General features: G+C 48.1%; 1 protein-coding gene across 1 annotated transcript in view; it reads left to right on the top strand.

Moving 5' to 3' along the window:
- WFDC1 (WAP four-disulfide core domain 1) overlaps nucleotides 1–12030 on the top strand; it is a 470630-nt gene that overhangs the window by 867 nt on the left and 457733 nt on the right. The window lies entirely within an intron of this gene.

Raw genomic sequence — 12030 nt, forward strand, 5'->3', positions numbered from 1 at the left:
CTGCATCACTGTGGGGCACTGCATACAACATTAGGGGCACAAAAGCCCTCTCTGCAACAAAACCGTATAAAAATAGAGCAATATTCCTAGAGCGCAAGGATGTGGCGTAATGAGCATAGCTTGTGATCAGGAAGCTGGGGAACTAGGTTTGTGCCACGGCGTTGGCTCACAAGCCTGTGATTTTGGGCAAATCAGTTAATATCCCTGTATCTTTAAAAAGGAGAGTGTCTTCTTGTTTTTCAGCCTTTGTGTAAAAATTAACTTGCCTAATAAGATCTGTTTTTTTATATAGCGCTTTTTGATATGTTTTTGCCTACTAAAACTTTATGTTCTGTCTTAAGAAATTAAAGGTGTTTATATAAGCGATTTCATTGTAACTGGCTGAGGGACTCTGTTTAAATGTTACCATGGAGGTTTAAACAGTGTGTCTAAAAAAAAAAGCTGTGTTACGTAGAGCTGTTGTTTCAATTTGTAAGAAAACAAACTATTACAGCAACAAAGCAGTAAATACTTTCGAACATTATTTGAACGCGGGTACTAACTTGCCAGATTCTTCTTTCAACATTAGACACAAAAGTGCCACTGCATGAACGCACATTTGCATCTCATACCAATGATAACGATCTTTACAATCTTTAACGATAACGATCTTTTACGATCTTGAACTAACTGCCTTACTCTCTCACTAACTCTCTACTTCACTAACTCTCTCACTCTCTCTCTCTAACTAAATAACTAACTAACTCTCTCACTTACTAACTGATTCTCTCTCTCTCTCACTAACTAACTGACTAACTCGATCACTCTCTCACTAACTGACTCTCTCACTCACTAACAAAATCTCAGACTCTCTCTCTCACTAACTGACTCTCTCTCACTAACTAACTCTCTCACTCTCTCACTAACTAACTCTCTCTCTTACTAACTCTCTCACTCTCTCACTAACTCTATAACTAACTGACTCTCTCACTAAATAACTAACTCACTAACTCACTAACTAACTAACTAACTAACTAACTAACTAACTGTTATACAGGTACTATTTCACAGCCTTCACCCTCCTGTTATTTATGCCCCGCAATAACCAAAAAAAACATTACAACCAACCATTCGGACAGGCATATAAAAGTTGCACGCATTAAAAATCCCCAAAAAAATTAAAAACAACAGATTATTTATTGTGAATACTTTTTTAATATGGATGTTCAGTTGTTCATAATGCTTTCTTGATCATATATATGGTAACAAAAATGCTTCTAACACTTCTTTATTATAACTTTTCAGTATGCTGCACACTTCTATACAGCACAGAATAAACACATAGGTAAAGTCAATATCTCTAGCTAAACACTTATAAGGTCCCAAAAGCGAGACCTATTGGCTATGCCAATGCTTGTTGGTAAAGCATTGTCCGAGCCAGTTCCTCGGGCAGGCAGCGCTTGACACCACAAGTTCATGGCCTGGTTCACGCTGTCAGCCTCTACTGGCTAAACACGAATTATTGATTACAAGAGGTCATCTTTGCAGAGGTATGTGCAGCAGCACTGCAGCGGGTGAAATAAAGGCAAAGTTACATCTACACATAAAGGGAGAAATACAATGGACTTCTTAATTCTCTTACATGTAATATTAATTGCAGAGAATGTGGAGAATGTGTGCCAGCGTAGAAGTGGGCAGGAAAAAATGATTGACCTTCCTAAGTAAGAAATAAGTGCTATTGAGTCGGTCGGTATGCACAGCAAAATGACCAATTGAAAGCATTGATTGTAATGAAATAAAAGCGCCAGCGTTTTCGAATACTGCAAATTAAAAAAAGCAAATATACTTTACAAGTATTACTTATAATATATTTGTAAAATATTACATTTGGTGCAATATGTGGCCTTATAAAGTTCCAGCAATCCTTTTTTTCTAATACAACTTTTAGTAGAGGTTGAAAATGATTAACTTTAATCAAATACTTCAGATACAGGATCTTAATGGTCAGCTTTGCATTTTACATGACAAGCAAACACCGTCATTGGTTAACGGTCTGAAAACCCACTCACTGGCACCGTGAATATTACAGTGACAACTTTCCTTATACTCAAAGGACATGACCCAGTGCCTGCTTTGTCCCTGCACAAGAACACAGGTAAGAGCGGAAATCTGCAGTGCGCATGCTATCAGTACAGAGACCCCACCTCCTCAGACCTGTGCCCATGAGATGGACAGATGCACCACATGGAAGAGAAAGTGATGGCGAGGCCTTGTCTAATGCTCAGCATAATGTATTTATTAATTTACTCGTTTGTATAGTCAGTGGCTTAGGAAGGGGGGTGCGGTGGGTGCGGTCCGTCCCTGGTGTCATCCCTGAGGGGGGTGACAAAATGGCAAAAATATGTGTTTTAAACCCATTTTTTGCCATTTTGTCAAGCCGGGGTGACGAGAAATCACTGAGGGGGGTGACAAAATGGCAAAAATATAGAAATTTTCCGCACCGGGTACCACCTGACCTTGCTACGCCACTGTGTATAGTGCTGCTTGTTGTCGTGCTAGTACGTCAGTGTGCTTAGCCCAGTCAGTGATCAGATGACCCAGTCTATTCTTTGTCGCAACCCCCTATGAGTCGAGTTATACGTAGGGGTGGGCATAACTCGTGTAATTCAGAGCAGTGTAATCATATGGAATTACCCAAATGTGGCAAAAAATTATGCATAATTAAGCAGGAAGAGTAATTCTGCATTTAGCACTATTTCTTCACGTAAAAATACCTCCTTGTGCCCGAAATGGGAACGAGAATGTATTTAGCGATAAGAAATAACACTTAATGCAACAGAAATGGATAGAGAGAGCACAAACAGCCGCTCATGCTCGCTAAATGTGCTCTTGGGGTTGGATTTGCACCTGACTTACTCCCAGCATTTAGCCCTATTTTGTTAGCGCAACATTCCCCCTTGCATCCAAAATGAGCGCGAGAATTTTTTTTAAAGTTTATTGAGAAAGAACACAATAAAACAAGTGAAGATAGCATATACAATAAGCTATAAACCTAATCAGATAAATCTTCAGCAAATAATAATTTATGCACGAGAAGAAAATACAACTCTTACAACAGTTATCAGTAGAAATAACACCTGAGTTGGAAAAAGAATATCATAGGCATGTAAAAAAAAATTAAAAAGATTAATTACAATGTGTATAAGTTAACCCTAGTTAAAACAATACAACAAGACAACAAAAGGAGTATTATGTATGCATAATATATATGAAGGGACTAAAGTATGTTTACATCATGGAGGTTTCCGGACTTCATCGGATATTTTAACTGGCAAAGTGTTGGGAGGCGCAACACAAGTTAAATAGGAGGATAATGGAAGCCATAGCAGGTCTCTTTTAATAGAAAGAGATATGGGAGTAACATAACTAGTATCCAATCTATGATGAAAACAAACAGCGTTCCACCACGCTTTGAAAGTGACTCTGTCCGCCTGCTTCCAATTGGAGGTTATCAAATGGAATGCTATTGCTAAGCGAGAATTCATTTTGCACTAAGAAATAGAGCTAAATGCGCTATTGGGGTAGGATTTACCCCCAAATGAAGTCCAGCATTTAGCACTATTTGCTTAGCGCAGAATGTACAGTCACATCCAAAATGGACGCGAGGATGCATTTTGTTTTAAGAAATAGCGCTAAACGCTGTAGAACATGAATATGCTCTTGTAGATTTTTTTCCCCTCAACTTACCCTTTACTATGCAATCATAATTCTGCTTCAGAGAAAAATGCCAAATTAGCAAAATTACTCCGATTATGCAATTGTGGTTGAAATTACACCCAGGCCTAGTCATATGCAGCCCATAAAAGTTAAGATTTGGGTAATACATCTGTCCACCTCTCCTGATAATGCAAACTACTAAAATGAAGTGTGCGATGGAGAGGTCAGTGCAACACCCTTGCCTCTCTCAAGAGTACCTGGAAGCAAGTAGGTTATGCATTGTGTGGTGTACACACAAATCAGCACAAGCTTTTATCTCCCGTTTCTTTTAAAATGAATAATATTAGGCAAAGTGGCCCGTCGGTCACCTCTCCCTGCTTATCATTCGCTGACCCTGAATGAACTGGTAGTGAAAGGTGTGCGACTAGATGGGACCAGGAAGCGTAAGGTGTGCAGAACATCCAGGTTGTGTCAGTACTCTGCGTCTGAGTTATTAGTCTGCGCATTGAAATGAGGGCACGCTTTAAAGCTTTGGAGAAAGTGACATAGCGTGGGGGGCCACAGGCACAAAGTTCTTAGGATGGTGCAAAATTTTAAAAGAACAATTATTCGTAGTACCGTTTTTTTTTCTTTTAACATTTTGCACCAGGAAGTGCTAACGGTCCACGGGTAAGGGACGCAATACTTGCCTTGCCCACGCTATGGAAAACCCACTCTACGCGTTGGTTGGAGAGTCGAGTTTATGTTGTGATCTCCCAGCTGCAGAACTCTGCACACTTATGGGCAGCCGACCCAACCTAGCTCCCACTGCTGCCAACAGTAGAATGAGGACCAGGTGTCAAGCCGCGGTTTCCCGCCTTCCACAGGTCACTATTTGCCATCTCTTGCTTTTTAAAAGTCTCTGTGAATTGTTTTACAACAGTTTATTGGGTCTATAATCCATAAGAGTCCAAACCTGAGGTGCAGATTTTTCTGGTGGAAAACAGATTCCACCATTTTCAGCCTATTGTGTTTATTAATAGAAATCCTGCAGCTTCTGGATATTACAGAAAAAAGATTTCCAGATATGGTGAATGTGTGCAGAAGCAACAGAAAGGAAGTAATGCCTGGGACCAGAAGTGAGGGCTTTGGGGCAGCTCATAAATGGCCTTGGATACTATTAGTATTGAATGAGGTCCTGATTGTAGTAGGTCTGGCTTGACACTGCAACAGTCTGCAAAATCAGTTGTTACCGTTTTTAAAAAAAATTATGTAGATTGGTTGGTGTCCTTGCATTATAGTGCATGGGAAACTATTTTACATCTCAAAAGTACAACAAATGATCACACATTTGGTGTACATATTTGCACTGTATACAGAAATCAATCACTTTTTGCAAAATGCAACCTAGACCTGTTGGTGTTTCCAATGCTTGTTGTAGTGGCAGCTCAGGCTGTGCTGCAGGTTTCAGTGGGGAGACCAATCAGTCTCCCAGTGGCAGCTCTTTCTACCCTCTGTGACTGTGGAAGCACATGTGTGCAAGCAAGGGCCCATCATGTAAAGAGTGACTTTGACGAGGTGCGTTTGAGAGAAGAGAACCACTTTCCTTGCTCACAGGGTAAATCCTCACTTTAATCACTTACTGCCAGATAGCACTGCTTAGCATTTGTTACGGCCGATGTTTTTCACACCTTCTTTGCTCCATTTCTCCATGCAATGTCTTCTTTTCATGTTCTTCAGCTGTTGTCCTGCTTCCATTTTTTTGGTTGTGATAGACATAGAAAACAGACTTCAATACTGCTCCATCCTTTGCTTTCCTTTTTGTCATTATATCACTTTTTGTTTCATATTTCTTTTCCCTGTAAATGTCTGTTGTGGATGGGTGTTTGTGATACTTTTTAGGTCAATCCTATCGACAGCGCAAGCTGTCTGGTTGCGAAAGACCTATTGTGACCTTACAGTGGCTTACAGCCATTGCTTACCTTTGGTTAGCTTCCTCACTCATTTGCTATATTTTTATCCAGTGGCTTGCCTTCCTCTTATCTGTTTGTCCCTCCTCCAGAGCATAACCTTTTTAAGATCCTTTTGATTGGCTGATTCGAATCCTTCCACCACTCACATTTAGAGAACTATTTTTTAATTTTCATTCAGCACTCCATGACACTGATGTTTTCCAGCTCTTTCCCTTCTGTGATGCTTGCCCTTCTCAAATACCCCATTAGAGTTGTGTTGCTCCCCACCACTCCCAGCTTGTCTGTAAGAACACAGTAACATGGCCATTTTTGCTGGGATATTGCGGAAGATTAGGCTTTAAGGTTTACTATGTTTTATCTTCTGCATTCCACATACTTCATGAAAGCACAAGCTTTGGCACATAGACTTATGGCTCTGGAAGAAGGGCCGCCTACTGCACTCACTTAGCTTGCATCTGACACATAAGGTGCACTTAGCATGACACTTCCCCTGGAGGCCCATAAATCTCTTTCCTGAGCTTCTACTGAAGATCAAATGGCTGAATCCTATGGAAAGTACATTAAGCCTTGGCAACTGGTTCCATTACATCCTGAAAATGTACTCTTTTTTAATTTTGTCAAGATTCCTGAGCAAAAATGAATTTTAAAAGTCAGCAATACAATGTGTAAAGATTGAAAACCTTGAATTCAATGCAGTTTTGAGGTACTATTAGATGTTTGCTTTTCCTCCAGTATATTAAAACATTGTTTTATTTTACTTTTTAAAATAATACTTTACAGAGGATCATTTGCAGAGCCAACAGCTAGGCATTCACAAAATAAGGGTGAGACCTATTGGCTTTGCCAATGCTGTTTGAATTTAGATGCTGCATTTGATACCTAGTCCATGATTTTTTCTTCAGTTAGGCTCATTGTGTCATTTAGAATGGTACATTGTGACACCGGAGCTGAAACCTTTCACTGGGAACCAGCAGCAAGGAGACCCTGACCTGGTCACTCATGTACCCATTTATGTATGATAGGGTCTTCATTAATAGTTATAAACTTTGGAATAATTACCCGCTGTGTGTGTCTACCCTGAACACTTCATATTAACATATGAGTCCTAAGATTCACAGGTAGAATGCCAATGTCCTCACGTTCTTTTTTTTTTTTTTTTTTTTTTTTTTTTTTTGAAACCGTTTATTGCAGTTCGTAAAAGTTACAGGTATGGGCCTACAACCATCCGGCCGGCCGCTAGAATGACAAAAACATATTGCACACATACAGTAAAAGTCTCTAGGCAGTGTAGAACAGTGAAACAGGAGTAATCAATGGTGCAGGCCACACAGCTCCAAGCCCACAGTACGGTTCCCTTTTCTTGAAACAAAACAACACCAAAAAACCACACCCGCAAGGCAACCCGCGATCCAAAATAACAGCACGTGCTCCATAAGTGGGGGATCCAAACCAGCAGCAGAACTCTGGAGAGGGGAATGGGAATAGATCAGGGACTGGGGGACCGCGCGCCCGCTGCTGAGGGAGGGGGGCCGTCTAGGGAGACGGAGCAGGCGAGGCAGCCGGTAGCAGTGGTGGCTCACAAATACCCCCGCGGTAGGCGTTCCAGGGGCCCCAGATTTTCACCCACGCCCCAGGCTTACCTCTCGCCACATACACCACCTTTTCACGAAACATACACCAATCCATATGCTCTTTCCAGGCCGACACCGCAGGGGGCCTCTGGGATCCCCACAGTTGAGCAATGTCGCGCTTGGCTATCATGTATCCCAGAGTCACCCACCGCGTCTGCGGGACCGAATAGTCATTCGGTTCCCATACATTCAGCAAGCATCTCCTCGCTTCAGGCAGCAGCGCAACACGCGTCACCACACGCAGGACCTCATGCACACCACGCCAGAATCGCTCCACCTTCGGGCACTCCCACAGTATATGCATGAAAGTCGCCAACGCACCACAGCCACGCTTACACATTCCGTCACCAGCAAAACCCATACGCAGAAGCCTTGGCCCCGTCACGTAAACCCGGTGAAGGATCTTGAGCTGGACGAAACGAAGGCGAGCCGGGATGGCCACCTCTTTCGGAGAGGCCACCGCGGAAATCCAATCCTCATCGTCCAGCTCCAGCCCGTCGGCAACCCAAGCCTCGCGGAGACTAGTCAGCAGGCACGATCTATCGTTGATCAGTTTTTTGTATATGAGGGAGATCGTGCTGTCCGGGACATGGCCATCTAGGACTCTGTCCTCCAGGGGGGAAGACTCCGGAATGGATGCGACATCCGGGAAGACGGAGCCCAGCGCATGGCGGACCTGTAAGTACCGAAAGTACTCACTGCCCTGCAGCTGGAACTCCGCTTGCAGCGTCTCAAAAGTTTTGAATCCCCCCCTCGTCCAGAGATCTCCCACCGTGCTGATTCCGATCGTGTCCCACTTCTCGAAGCCCTTCGACGTCCACAGGGAGCCCAACCTCTCAGACGCATACAGCGGTGACGCCCAGGTCAAACGGTCCTTCCACCCCATAGCTGCATTAGCCGCGTGCCAGACACGCACCATGACACGCGTCGGTCCCGTCAAACGGGAGTCGGGCGCGCCAGCGTAGAGCGCTCGATTGTAATCGCCACCGGGCAGGAGCATCTTATCCATCTCGAATGCCGGGTTCAAGGCGGGCCCGTAAAGGCCATGATTAATTGCAGCTAGTTGGGAGGCCCAGTAATACCGTTTAATGTCAGGGAGGGCGACCCCCCCATCATACCACGGGAGCGTCAATTTAGCCAGAGCAATGCGCGGCCTCCCGTCCCAGAACAGGCGCCGCTGGAGGCCCTCCACCTCACGGAAATAGCGTGCCGGGACCAAGTCCATAGTATTCTGGAGGGCGTAGAGGAAGCGTGGCAGGGACATCATTTTAAACAAGGCCGCTCGGCCGAGCGGCGAGAGCGGCAGACGCCGCCAGCGCACCACGTCCTCCCTCAAACGCCGGAGGGGGGGTAACAAATTCCGCTCGTAGCGGGCCTCCGGGTCAAGAGTGATATAGATACCCAGGTACCGAAAACCTTGGGAGGCAATCTGGATCGGACAGTCCCGTGGTAGGGCCGGAGCCTCCCCGGAAAGCACATATACACAGGATTTCGCCCAGTTGATGACCAGGCCTGAGTTGCGACCGAATGAACGCAAAACATCAACCAGGACGATCAGTGATTTACGCGGGGAGGCGAGATACAGAAGGATATCGTCAGCATAGAGGGACACACGGTCCTCATGCTCGGGGGTCCAGCGGAGACCACGGATAGAAGGGTGCCACCGCAGCCACTCCGCCAGGGGCTCCAGGGCCAGGGCAAAGAGGAGAGGCGACAGGGGGCAGCCCTGTCGCGTACCCCTCCCCAGCGCGAATGGGGCCGAGACTCGCCCATTCACTACCACCTGCGCCAATGGGCCCGAATATAGCAATTTGACCCAGCTAATGAAACCCGGGCCAAACCCGAATTTTGCCAGCATCGCCCAGATGTATGGCCATTCAAGCGTATCAAACGCCATGGTGGCGTCCAAGGACGCCAAGATGTCCGGCTCCCGCACAAATGGGACACGCGCGAGTACCCCGTGCAAGCGCCGCAGATTGAGCGCCGTGTTGCGGTGCGGTATAAAGCCAGATTGGTCTTGGTGGACCAAATCGCCCACCACGCCAACCAACCTGTTGGCCAACACCTTGGCGAGGATTTTGGGCTCCGCGTTCAAAAGCGAAATCGGCCTATAGGATGTGACCCGTTCACGGGGCCTCCCCTCCTTGTGGATCACCACAATTGTGGCTAGACGCTGGTCCGGCGGGAGGGAACCCCGCGAGCGGGCCGCCAGGAACATCGCGCGCAGGTGGGGCGCCAACACATCCGGGCGTAGCTTGTAGAGCTCGATGGGAATACCATTGGGGCCCATGGCCTTGCCGGATGCAACCGAGCGAATAGCCAAGGCAATTTCGTCCGAGGTGGGAGGGGCGTCCAGCGAATCCCTGTCCTCCACCATTAGGGAGGGCAGTGCGATGTCCCGAAGCAGGGCATGGGAGTCTGCCTCCGAGCAGGGAGAAACCGGGGAGTAAACTTCGCGGAAATAATCCGCGAAGCAGGAGACAATGGCTTCCGGCTCAGTGACACACGCACCATCAACACTCTCAATCAAAGGCACCACACGGCTCGCTCTCTCCCTCTTATCCAACCACGCAATCAATTTGCCAGCCTTATCACCCACATCATACAATCGCCCCTGCTGCTCTCTACTGAGGCCCCTGGCCGCCTCCGTGACGAGGGCCCGATAGGCCGCCTGCTTTAGGTGTAGAACATGCAACTTGTCGTCTGTTACCCCGCTTCCCAGGTCACCCTCCAGTTCTGCAATCTCGGCCTCTACCCGGGTCACCTCCTCCCGCTCGCGCCGCCGGGCATGGGAGATAAAGGAGAGGGCCTCCCCTCTAAGGACTACCTTGAAAGCCTCCCACAGGGAGATGGCCGAAGAGACCGACCCCACATTCTCATCGAAATATCGCTGTAGGGATTTGATCAAATCAGCACGAATGGTGGGGTCGCGCAAATACCATGCATTGATTGGGGCCACCCTGCCATCCCCCCTCGGGAAGACATCGAGATGCAACAACAATGGGGAGTGGTCTGAGATACCCCGCGCCAGATGGCGCACCTCCCCCACCCTCCCTGCGTGGGCCGCCGGGACAAGGATGTAATCAAGCCGCGAGAGGCTACCATGGGCACCCGAGTGGAAGGTGTACTGTCGCAATGCAGGATGCTTTAATCGCCAGCAATCCACCAGGCCCAGCGTGTCCAGAAGGCCGGGCAGCCACGCCTGTGCCCGGGGGAGGTCCCTAGGGGGATGGCGATCCATAGACCCAGAGGCCACCGCATTAAAATCCCCTCCAACCACCAGCAGGCCACTCGGAAGGTCCAGAAGGAGGCGCCCCAGGTCAGCAAATGTGGTGGCTTGTAACCCAGGCGGGACGTACACTGATATAAAGATAAACACTCTACCCTCCATTCTTCCCACCAGAACCGTGTAACGTCCCCTCTCATCATGGCGCACCTCATCAATCTCCAACGGGAGCGAGTTCTTGAGCATAATACCCACCCCCCGCGAGCCCGAGGTGAAGCCAGAATGGGCCGCCAAACGATATCCCCGCCGGTTCATTGCATGAAAGGAGTTACCTATAAGGTGCGTCTCCTGCAGGAAGACAACATCTGGTGAAATACGTTTTAAGTACTGCAGGACCACACCACGCTTAATCCTATCCCCCAGGCCGTTAACATTCCATGACAACACAGCCAAATCCCTACCCCCCATCATACGTCGAAACAATCGGTCGTCCCCCATCGAGCATCCTAAAAACAACAACATAGTAGCGGGTTTGCCCTGCGGTGCTAACAAACAACACACCCCCCCCACCCCCCGGTCCCAACAAAACTCCCCCCTCCCTGCACCCCTGCATGAGCCCAGACAGCCCCCCCAAAGTGCAGTGTGCCTGTCGCCCCATAGCTAAAATACTAACTAGTCCCCCAGAGGAGGAGGGAAGCCCCCAACAGACCCCACACGACCTCCATAGGAGGGGAAAATATGCAATCAATAAATGGTGAAGGAACAACGTCCAGAGCACGGCCTATGCAGTCACCCCCTCAATTCTGCTCCGGCGGGCCCTCCTCGCCAGCCGCGACCCCCCGCCCCCCCGGCCCCGATCTCCAGGCAGAGTGTCCAGCCAGTCCCCAGCCGCCTCGGGCCGGTCGAAGAAGTGCGTGCGACCATCCACCTCTACCCTCAGCTTAGCTGGAAAGAGCATTGAGTACTTGAGGTTCAGGTCCCTTAGGCGACGTTTAACACCAAGAAAGCTCTGCCGCTGCTTCTGGACCGCCGGGGTAAAGTCTGGGTAGAAATGTACCTCCATGTTGTCAAGCTTGACCGGTCCCTGTTGTCTGGAGGTCTGGAGGATAGCATCTCTGTCCCGGAAATTAAAAATCCGGGCAATGAGAGGCCGCGGCGGGGCACCAGTCTTAGGTCTGCCCCCGGGGACCCGGTGGGCACGCTCCACCGCAAAAAGCTTACTCAGCCCCCGGGGCTGGAGATGGGTCAGGATCAACTCTTCCACGAAAAGATCCGCTGCCTCCGCCTCTCGTCCCTCCGGCACCCCCACAATACGGACATTATTCCTCCGGGCCCGACCCTCGGAGTCCTCCAGTCGCCGGTCCATCAGGGCGCTCGCCTGGCCAAGCCGGCGCACCTCCTTCTGGAGGGCCACCACGTCTGTCGTGAGGCTCGTTGTGGTGTGGGCCAGGGAGTCGACTCGGTCGTTTGTTTTGGACAAGTCTGCCCTCACAAGGCTCACATCCACCAGGACCGAGTCTATTTT

Source organism: Triturus cristatus, chromosome 12 (assembly GCF_964204655.1).
Source record: "Triturus cristatus chromosome 12, aTriCri1.1, whole genome shotgun sequence".
Taxonomy (NCBI): domain Eukaryota; kingdom Metazoa; phylum Chordata; class Amphibia; order Caudata; family Salamandridae; genus Triturus; species Triturus cristatus.